Source organism: Haemorhous mexicanus, chromosome 6 (genome assembly GCF_027477595.1).
Source record: "Haemorhous mexicanus isolate bHaeMex1 chromosome 6, bHaeMex1.pri, whole genome shotgun sequence".
NCBI classification, from domain to species: Eukaryota; Metazoa; Chordata; class Aves; order Passeriformes; family Fringillidae; genus Haemorhous; species Haemorhous mexicanus.
The window spans coordinates 45,754,206-45,766,227 of NC_082346.1; positions in this window are offsets into that span (position 1 = coordinate 45,754,206).

Here is a 12,022-nt window from a genome sequence, read left to right on the forward strand (position 1 = left end):
ATTCCATCTGGTGAGGTCCAGCTCTCCAGATGTGGGTCCACCTTTTGATTGCAAGGACTATAAATCTCAAACAGTGATGTCCAGCTTCCCTTGGTCAAAACTATTAATCATTGAGTTGATGTTCATCTTCCTTTCTCAAGCTGCTTTTCACTGTTTTGTTAAGGTGTGAGATAAGCATATTTCCTTTTTATATACTGTAATGCTATAGTTTCAAAAGATCCTTACTACAAGCAATATTCTAAAATTAGACTTCAAACAGTTATTGCAAAACTCTTAATGGCTTAGCTACAAGCAGAAAGTTCCTGTCAAAAAGCAACATCCTTAAAGCTTTAATTCAAATGCTCATAAATCAACTTAAGACTTATAAAGGTTAATTGCAAACAAAGGATAGGTTCAAAGGCCTTCTTCCATGCTTTACTTTCCTCAGTTATTATTAGAATTCATCTTTATGACTGTCCCATGGTGGGTTTCCACACATATTACAGTCACAAATACACATATTGCCTGTATGTACCTGACAGAAACACAGCTTCGTATTTCACACTCTGGACATGGTCCAGCCCCTCAGTGTCATCCCTGAAGTGAGAGGCCCAGAATTGAGCTCAGAATTCAAGGTGGAGCCTCACCAGTGCCAAGCAGAGGGAGAAAATAAATGCCCTGGTCTTGCTGGCCACACTATTGCTGATACAGGCCAAGATGCCACCAGCCTTCTTGGCCACCTGGGCCCATCCTGAGTCATGTTCTGCTGCCGACCAGGGCTGGGCTGCGATGGCCACACCAGGGCAGAGTGCTGGGAGAAGGGCTGGCAGCCCTCACGGAGGAGGTGGCTCAGGCCCTGCTGTCCATGCTGTGTTGCCAGCATATTTCAAAAGTCTCATATCTTCTTGGTGATTTTTCATGGGCAGCTCCTCACAGCACTGACTCCTTCTTATTCATAGCTCACTAACAACTCCAACTCTCCTCACAGCACAGCCAACAAATGCCAACTCTCTCCTCAACTCGCTCACCCTCTCTTTTGTAGCACTCTTATTGGACACAGCTGTGGCCTATTAAGGACAGGCCTGTTCCTAATCTTCAGTGATTAGTACAGCTGCAACTCCTCAGGGGTGAGATTACCTTCTGCACTATTTTCTTACATTCTATCCCTCCACAATGCTGCAAGTCACAACGGTGCCAGGCTCTGCAGAAATCAACATGCCTCACCTCAGTCCCTGGGAGGCTGCTCTAAGGCAATTAAAAACCACAAGTAATCACTACAGAAGTGGCTCTTCTGAGCCCGCAAGGAAGGGGTTCTGAGCCCTGCTCGGCATTGTGAGCGCTGGTGCTTTCCCTCACAAGCAGCTGGTTAAAGGCTGCCCAGGCCTAGGTGCCATGGTTGTAGGCAGTGTGCCACCACTGGGCTGGTAGCTGAGGCTGGAGGCGGCCAGGAAGAGGGAGGCAGCACAACCTAAGAATTCACAGCTGTCTTTCCTCAGGGTCCCGTCAAGGCCCGCAGGTGCTTATTGATCTGCAAGGTTGCTGCTTTTAACTGTTCTTCATCGAGTCACTGGCAACAGGATCTCCCATCTGTGCAAAGGTTGTCAGAGCTCTGCCAGCTGGCTTAACTTCCATTTTCCACTCTTGGTTGTCTTTTCTTCCATTCCCTCTTTATCCTCTTTCTCTATGGTAACCTATGAGAGGCATGATATATGGGAAAATCTTCTCAACTCAGAGTATTGTTCCATCAGTGCTGATCACTCCCACCTTCACTCACTCCTTAGCACAACTTCTGAACTCCACTCATCCCTTAGATCTCCACCAATAACTCATTTGTATGAAGTCCACTCAAGCATAAATGAAAAATAAAGTTGAATTCTGTCTTGGTGTACACAAGGCATAGTAGGTTACATCTCTTTAGCAATTGAGGTGGTGTAGACTACATTTGTTATGTAACCTTCAGCCTGAAGTCCTCTCTATTAATCAGCCCAAGTAACAAGTTTACGAACTCCTGTCTGGTATCTTTTGATGGGGAGGAGTTTGTTAGTGGGTGTAGTGGGTACAGGAGGCCTTCCTCTCCAGTTCCTCAAAATCTTTCATTTCTACAGTTGAAAAGCCATGGGGGTTACTTCTAGCTGGATAGCTGGGTTTCTGCAGGGTCTGTGTGTCCCAGGCGAGCAGGCAGGCTTGGGCCGGATAGCTCAGCCTTTCGGAGGCTGGGTGCCCGGAAACCCAAACTGCTCTATAGCCACAGCTACCTTCGCAAGCTTAAGTGATATTGGCTCTTAGTGATCTCAGCTCTTTCATAGTTTTCAGCTCTTAGCTTGCTAAAGGCACTCTTGGCTAGCAGTGGCTTCAGGAAAGCAGATGGCGCGAGAGAGAGAGAAGAAGTCTCGGAGATTCTGCAGCAAGGTTTATTGAGAGGTCCGTGGAGGGTTCTGGTGACAGCTCTTCTAGCCAGAATGGGCTAAAGTAGCCCCTTACATAGGGGTAGAAGGGATCAGAAACTGTCCAATTGTAAGGTTTAGGGGTAAGTAGCCTATGGGGTCACAGCTTAGGTCTTGGAGGACCGGAGAGAGAGCTTCTGGCTTAGTTACTATGACTTGGCATTTTCTTATCTCTAACCTTCTGTCCTCCATGGGGCTCTAGCTAGCCCCATGTGTGCTACATACAGTAACATAGACTACCTTCCCTGCTTTAGTGCAGGCTTTGTATAGGGACATGACTAGTTGCTTTTAGAGTGGGTCCACTAATTAAGTCTGTATTCACTGTGCACATTGCTGGAGCCCTGGCCAAAATAATAGCATAATTTACAAAGTTCTACCATTCTCACCTGTCCAACCTCACCTTTTTGCTGGAGTTATCCACCTGCATAGCACAGCCAACAGGACTGAGGAGGATCTGCTCACTCAGAAGCCCTAATTCATTTTCTGATGAATGAATTACATGGATTGATTGATTGATTCATTGATTCATTGACTGAGATGCTGGTGTTACTTGACACTTCTGATACCTCTGATAGGAATATAGTAGTCTCTTGCAAGAAGTTTGTACTTCACTGTAAAAAAAACTGCCGGAATGACCAGCATGTTAACAGGGAAGAATCAGGTTACCACTCATACCCCTCTTCTCTTCAAAACAAGGCATTGTATAGCTATAGTTTCCTACCCTGGAACCACCTCCCAGTTTTTCAGAGTGGCTTACTAAATAGTTTGAAAATTTATCATTTGGGCATGTTAGCAGTACTGCCTCAGATTAGTGTCATGCTCCTTTCCATATTTCATCAGACTGCCTTCGCAGAAGATAAGACTTGTTTGCACAGCCCTCTCACAGTTTCTCAGGCAGTAATACCCAGTTGTAGCACAGCACTGCAAGCCCCTGAGTGCCTCTGAAGAATATTGCTGTGAACAAAATCAAGCCCTCATGAGAAATGCCCCATTGAGTAAAACTAATGGTCCATTTAATTCATAGCAATTCAGCTGCTGCTTGGGGAGTCAAGCGAGTTGGCCACTTCCTGAAGTCTGTTCATCCTGTCTGCCTGCTGTATGGATGTTAGGGGATTTTACTTCATTCAGCATTTTGTTAGTCTGGAATAACACACATGCTTGCGTATAGTGCAGGAGCAATGCTGATAGTCTGGGGAGCATCAGAAGGCATAAGCTACATAACAGCATTACTTTTATAGTTATCTGTATTTATCTGCCAGCATTCTCCTTTGTTTGCTGGGCAAGCATGAATATTCCTAAGTTTGTGTGTTACCCTGTCTGTCGTCTTTTTCCCCAAGGTTTCTACCACTGACAACTCAGGGTGGCTTCACCAGGTTTAGCAATAATGTCAGCTGTGCTGTTGGGAAGGCACTTCTATTTTAGCTATTGGGCTGGCTAGACTTGAGCCCCATAGTGAAGATGGACAGTGCATCAACAGCAAAGATGATGACATTTGGCTAAACTTTCTCCTTCAATGCAAAAATTGTTCCAAATATGGGATAGTGTAGGGAAAAACCAATTTGTGCACAAGATCAAAAGCTGATCCTTGATGTGTTAGAAAAGGAAGTAATATAGGAAAGTTTTCACTCAATCCTAGACACAATCATATTTCTTTCTCTACCATATGTTTGAGACAAACCATCTTTTACAGCAAACATTTTGTTCTCAGAGACACACAGTCTGCATTGAGTACCCTGAATGATTCCTGGCCTGTTCAGAAGCATCCATCGCTTCTCCTTAGCAGGCCAAATTACTTACCACTGCAACAGTAGCTAAATTAATACAAAGGGTCTAGGATAGGGGGATATCTATAGTTCATCTTCTTTGTAGTTCATAATGGAATTACTTCTTTTAGAATGGAGATTTTTGAACTTGTGAATAGGAAGCCACGGGGGGTGGGGAAGGAAAAAATAAATTTTCTTCATTATGATTTTTGGGTCGACCACCCGTCCATTTTGAAGTTCGTGGCAAGTACTAATGTGTTGTTCTACACAGTATATCTTTCAAGAAGACATTTGCAAAGGGATAACTGATCTATAAGTATTTGCTAATGGAGGAGGGATGGGACACACTTGGATCCAGAAAGTCAAAGATGCAAAGTGTCTGTGATTGCCACAGAAAACCACCAGCTAGCAACTGAGCTGGAAGAAAGAACCACAAAATCTTGATGCTAAGTTAAAACACACTCGATGTAAGTTGCAATCTTAATTTCTATTTTTCTCTGTTGCTCATTTGTTTTTTTTAATTGAGGCTTTTTTGTGGTTCATCTGAAAATTGTAAAAAAAAAAAAAAAAAGTGAAAGTATTTTTATGCCCCCAAGAGCAGACTGTGCCTGATCTCCTACACCTGGAGAAATCACTACCAGAGTACTATCAGCATCCACTCATTTTTCTTTGAAATAATTGAAATAATTTTTGATCATACAGTGAAAAATAGAGCACTTAGTAGGAGGTGTTGCTGACGACACTGGTTTTTAATTTCCTAGTTCTTGAAACAAAACAAAACTTGTTTTCTTGATGATTTGTGATTATGTCTACTAGTTCCCCTTCCCTCTGAGGGGGGTGGTCAAACAAGAAAAACAAAAATTGGTCTTAACTATATTACAGGATGACAGAATGATGTTCACCAACAGCACACCTTCCACACTTCTCATCATTATCTTGTCCACATTACTAATCTGCTCTTGTACTGGTGAAGTCTCCTGCTTCAGGCATGAACATAAAATTTTCACCCAGTGTCTTTATTACACTCTTACCTTAAAAACAAGCTAAGCCACTGAACACTTTTCAGAAGGCTTTAGCAACACACTGTATTACTAGTCAAAAAGTAAATCTTCTCACCTAATCTCTGAAATGGCATGTTTCCAGAAGAATGAGATACACATTGAAACTTCAAATTGCAATAGCATGTGTTAAAGGATAAAACAGGAACATACGCAGAACTAAGGCAGTCTAAAAAATGTTCTTAAGGGAAAATGCTTCTAGAAGTTATGTTCACACATTGTGAGATTAGAGGTTATTTTCTCCTGTCTCTCTTACTGCTTCCATTCACTGTACCCAGGAGAATATAGCCTTAAATGAAATTTGAGAATTTCTTTTTGTTTGTGAGGGGTAGATGGTTTTGTTCTTTTGTTTCTTTGGAGTTTTAAAGTGTCCATACAGAGCTAAAAACAAAAACAAGTGGCCCAAGCCACAATCCCAAATGTTGGGCACAGGCAGAAGTTAAAAGCAGGCACATTATAATGAAGCTTTTCTGGGTGCAGCAAGCCCCCAAGAGTCAGAAGGGAGGCTGACGCATAACAAAACTTACATGATGTGACTTTCAGACAGTGTTCAGGCATTGAATAAAAATTCCCTAATTAAATGGTATAAAATATATATATTAACTGACATTCTCCTAACAGCCTGCTCACCATGATCTAGGAGCTGGAAGCTAAAATCAAGAAACATGTCCCTCTTGCCTTCAGCAACAGGTTTTCCAAAAAGGTTTTTTTAGCAAGGCAGAAATGGAATGAAATAGCTCACATCATCCTTATTGCAAGGCACCTCTATTCTTCTAGTTGGACTACTCTCATATCTAGAATTTGAAGCACAGCAATATACTTTACCAAAGCACACTAACACCAGTTTTGAGGATCTAGTATATCTACAATTCAACAGCCCTACTCACAACCCACGGAGAGCTAAACCTTCTCATCCTACAGCAACATATTTTGCATCATGATTTGCAGAGGGCAGACAATGTTTCAGTGAAGTTTCATCTTTGAGGTGCTACAGCAGGCAAGGCCTTCAAGCAAGCTGAAGAAAGTCCCTAAAATTCTGAAGGTTAGAGCTTCTCTGAAAGGGTGTGAGTTAAAGGAGTGCCTCTGAGTTACACATTAAGCTTTTATTTCAATATTAGTTTTGTAGAGTGTCAGGCCTGCTCTGCTCTTACCAAGTACTTACTGAAGCAAAGTAGGAAACACAAATATTTTTTTTCTTTAATATAGTCTGTTTACTGTCAGAATACATATAGTTTTTTGATAACAACTTATATATAACCCTTTCTTATTAGGGCATGTCTGAACTGGACAATAAAATTATGTGCTTAGTTATCCAGTCAGAGCCAAATAGCTACCAACATAAGAAAGCAATCTTCCCTGCCCCAAGCAAAACACCTAGACTGCAACTTTAACAGAAGGCTTACATGAGCAGGTGACCAGGTATTATTCATTACTGTAACTCCTTCTGTCCTCATCTGTTTTCAGCACATCTCTCACCTCTTCAAAGACTGAAGAACAGCAGCACAAAACCCAGTGGACCAATCAGAGATTTTCTTCTAAAGCTGCCACTAACAACTGCTCAACCCTCTCCTGTCAATGCCAGGGTTTCTCTTCTAGAAGAATCAGAGTGCCTTATCTGATTTACACACAAACTCCATGTCAGATTTTGCAAAACTATTCCTTTTCTACCACTCGTGCCTCCTCTGCTTAGGAAATTGACTTTGCTTGAGGAATCATTTCACACCTGTGCACCGTAGTCTTTTTAACAGCTGTTTCTAGTAAATGAACAGCTATAGCTGGAGGAAACAAATAGGTCTTTTCCAGACTCTTGCCATATGCTGCTTTTATTTTACACATTAGCTGAGGTTTTTGAAAACGTGGATTTTGTGGACCAGAGATTGTGGGTTTTTTCATGTTTCTGGTTGACAAAAGTACACTGAATTTGTAAAGGCAAAACTTAATTGAGACACTGACTCAGTTTTCTCGTGACCCCCAAGTATTCAGTGATAATGAGAATTTCAGGCATTTGTACTTCCTTCCCATACCACTGTGTGCTCATTCTGTCTCTGTGCCACCACGCTCTGCTTTTGCCAGTTCCTTGCTGTGCTGCCTCTTTTTTTTTCTTTTTTTTGCCCCTCCTGTGTTGGCTAATTTTTAACCTGGATCAGTTTCCTGATCTGGATCATAGGGCAGCCCTCCTACAAAAGACATGTTAATGCAACTGAAAGAGCTGACAGGAGTAGAAATAAGTGACTAAAGGAGGAAACGCTTCAAAACAACATTGTTGCCAAATGCTTTGTCATGTAGAAAAGTCTCCAGGCTTCCTTTTATCGAGGAAGAATTGGCCATTACTAAAATGCTTGCTGTAATCAAACTCTCATGCTTGTAACAGGAAGATTACTGGTCTTAGAGCATAGACCATCCCTTCGTTTTTCACATGTGTGTATGTTTGACATAACGCTGAAGTCTCCGCAAACTGAATGATTCCTATTTTGAATAAAGAGAACCAGTGCTTAAATAGCTAAAAAAAGTCCCTAGAATTCTGAAGGTTAGAGCTTCTCTGAAAGGGTGTGAGGTAAAGAAGTGCTTCTGAGTTCCACATTCTGCATCAGTACCTTGCTGAAGTGCTTTTGAAGTAGTAGCACTATTCACTCAGACTGCAACTGTTATGAATCACAGCTACTCAGCTGTGATGATGTTTCAGCAGCAGCCAAAATATTGCTGGCTCTGATTGTGAAACCAAATAACAAAGAAGTCAGGTAAAAAAAAGCTAGACCTAAAATACCAATTAGTCTCCTCATACACAAAATGTCCTACTTTACTGATCCAAAGCAGAGCTGTACATAACATGCTGATAAATGTTTTTACTGATTACTGCCATACATTCCATCCAGCAGCTATGATGTGCAAAGGTCCACAGCAGAACTGAATTAACTTTAGCAAAGTTATTCCTGATAGATATAAGCATCAGAGGATGAAATATCCATAGAGAAAAATTTGCAGAGTGACCTATATAGTGTGCCTTTGGAAGCCTTGTGTACCTTTGGCTCCAGGGGGTGACCTAAGCGTGATTCACCTGGGATACACCAGAATCCAGGTACGCAGTGTGTAACTATGGCATGGTGCTGCTCTGTGTGAGAGATAACTCTGTGATTCCTTTGGGAGTGTGTGTGTTTGTGTAGCCTCAGCTTCCCTGGCACAGCTGGCAGAGTGGGAGACAGCACACAGGCTGCTGCTCCCAAGCAGAGATGTGCTGTGATGGATTCTACTCTGTGGTTTTTCCTTCAGCCGTATGTTCACACATATGTCTGCTAAAAACGCTTTTGTGCGAGGCAAATTTGTTCCACTTCAGATGCTCACTGCCTCCCACTTAATACTTCTGTTCCTTTGTGCCCAGGTGAGTGGCCTTGCAATCCACACCAGCTTCTGTCTTGCTGAGAGTTTCACAGAGCTGATTTAAGGGCAAGGGGTCTACAGCTTTCATGAAAAAACCATAGGTGTGCCCTGCACTTTGCAGCCTGTTCAGAGGTGATCCCATGTCCTCTCTGGGACCCAGCATGACAGGCAGATCAGACAGATAAGCAGTATTATTTTTTTTTCCCCTTAATGGGTCCTAAGGTTGGTTTTCACAGGACTGGGTGAAATTTGCAGAAAACAACTCCAGTTCGTTGTTGCTGAATTTAGTCTTCCCACTGAAGAACAGTGAACATAAACTCAGTTGGAACCAACCTATGGCTTATGAGTAGTTAATGTGGAGTTCTCATTCTGAGGCAAGTTATGTAACTGCAAAGCTGTGTTAGTGTAGTGACTGCGGGGCAGCTGGAGTACCTGGCTTTCAGAGAAAGGAAAACAGCAGGAATGAGCCAGCCCAGTTTATCCTGCAGTGGAGCTTTAGGACCCTAGGCATTTATTGTCATTCCTAGCCTGTGACCCATTTCTAGAGCTCCTCTCTGCTCCAGTCTTCATGGTAATTGATATATAACCTGGGAGACTTTGGCATACCAAGATTTTGACAGCTGCCAACATGTTAAAAAATGGAAAGCTGCACACAGACTGGAATTCCAATTTTTCTTTAGCTGCTTCCCACTCCCTGCCTTGCTGCTTTGGATGAAAGGGAGTTCTTCCATTTAAGCATCATCTTCCACTACAGATCTCCCTAGATTTGCAATATGGCCTACTGACATCAGCCATCTCATTTCTCCCACTGAGACTCTGGGCAGATTAGTGGTCAGTGTGGCTGTGTCTCTATTGAAAGAAAATATTTCTAGTGAGACATCCCATCACGTCTGCAATACTTGCACTATTTTATGGTATGAGCAGAACATCTGCTCAGCAGAAAAGAGAACTTCCAGTTTATAGAGTTTTCACAGAGCTGAATTTTTGCTGGAGAGACTGACCCATGCTCTGACCCATCTCTTCAGATGCAGACACAATTTCAAAGTTACAGGGTGCCTTTATTGGATGAGGTCTGTAGGCACAAGGGATGATTTTTCCCAAGGAGTTCTAGCTGTCCCTGCAGCCAGCCCCTGGTAGTGTGTACTTTGAGCTCAGCTGGGCTCAACTCCCATGAATGTTTCCACTGGTCAGCTGTCAAGGAGGTGCTGCTGGGTAACATCTAATGTGAAGCAAATGAGAGTACCTTCAAAGCCAAAGTGATAAGGTCTCTATCCACATCATCTGAACAGTTATGTAACTATGTGAGTGCTCAAAGCAAGTCCCTTGCCCTGCTGCCAAAGCCAGATGAAGTTGGGGATGAAGCTGGAGGACGCAACCAAGTGGTGTAGAACTAGAAAGACACTTTGTTTTAGTTCTGACAAAGCAAGATGACCAGCAGTAGTGTTTGAACTGTGCAGTTTATTCTCTTTCCATTACTGTAGACGTCTGCAAATGTTTGTGTCCCTTCTGCCCACTTTCTAGCTATGGCTTTGAAGATAAAATTCACATCTCTTTCTGAATGGCATGTCAGGATATAAAGTGCTGTACTGATACCAGTGTAAATTGCGAAAGAATGAAGGGCACAGAGCAGGCACACTCAAAGTCTGTCACCCTGCAAATGCTGTAAATCTGCTATGGACTGAAGGGAGAAGATGTTCTGGGTTGGGGAAGCAATGGAGGGACATTAGATCTGCGTTCAGCTGGGGCTCTACCATTCCGAGGCAGCCATTTAATGTTGTCTTGGTTTTCCTATCATCTTAAAGGTACAGTCCTTTATTTAACTCCTCAGATAGCTTGATTTCTTAGTGTTTTAAAAGGACTATGTAATACTTAAATGGAACGTGATAGGAAGGAACAAAGTGATATCCTAAAATACGTAGGCCATGGCTTTTTGGATGATTTGAAAATATCATGTCCCCTGAAGTATATCTTAGTAGCTCCTAGGTCGATCTCCTACATGTGGGTGACTTGAATCCGAATATTCAGACCCAATTATAAAATGTAACCAGCCTGGATTACCACTGATTTTATCAAAAATGTTCAGTTGTTCCCGCATGAATGTGAAAAAGAATCTCTCTCTTAGGCAGACAATTCTTTTAAATTTTTATTTTCTTTTTGTGTAGGAGAATCCAGACATAATGGGGTTTTTTCTACTAAATTTAAGGAGGAGACATATCAGGAAGGCAACTATAAGGAACTCTGATCATGGTTGCACTGTGAATGTTTCTTTTCCAAGCTGAAAGCAAAAGAGGTAGCCACAAGAGGGAGGCAGAACTCCAGTGGCAGTATAGTAACCCTAGCAAAAAACAAATCAGAAATACACGTTCAGATTTTCCTTCTTTGAGCTAAAACTGTGCAGTAGCCCTTGCATTGAGAACAATAATTGTTGGCTGTAGCTCCTATGAATGTAGCCTCAACGCATGGTAAATACTAAATGGTTAATGTAAGCTGAAAATTAATAACTAATTAATCATTTTCCTAAACCTAAAATTTAGGTAAGAAACTACTTCAGGAGAGATTGAAACTGATTGTCATGTGCTTTTTTGTAAATGGGAACTAAGACTGCCCCCATTATTCAAAGGCATATAGCTGTATGTGTGTCAGGCTCTAATACAGAAAAATAATTTTGTTTCTGGAAGAATACTTTTTATAACAATTTGCTTCTTAGCAAATACATTGTAAGGATGTATTTAAACAGTTCGATTTCCATGGCACCTCAGCAAACAGATAAAGAACTAGCTTCAAATGTTGATGCTATTATTTATTCTGTTAAGTACTTTCACTGGGCAGCATGTCTTCTAGATTCAGTGAGCTCAAAAGAGAAGGCAATTTGGATGGAGGGAAAGGGTACGTCTGGTGTCTTATTTCTGCTCCAAGGGCATATTATTCTCAACAGAATTCCATAAACTGCAGTCCAGGATTGACAAACCTGGTCAGTACTCTAAACTCTCAAAGTCTTCAATCCTTCTTTTCTGTCTTTGTTTCCACCTCTGTACTCACCCTCTAGGTAGCCTCAAACAAGAAAGGGATCCCAAATCCCTTCACTTCCCAGCAGTGCAGTGTTCTGAAAAGTGCACAGCTTTATTGTTCTCAATGCTCCTCGTGAGCACAGCAGCAGGTTGGAATCCTCAAGAGAGGGAGAGTAAAGGAATACCTTGCTTGAAACCCAAACTGGACTTGGCTGTACAGAACTGTGGTAGTTTGGTTCACATACAGGAACAGTTGGTACTTACAGACATCTTTCATGCAAATTTATGAGAGCTTCTGGGAATTATGTACTTCCAGAATGAGGCAGCAGCTGCATGGGGGTGGATGAGACAGGATTAGTGGGCTTGGCTGCCCGGACTTGGACTGAGCCACAGCA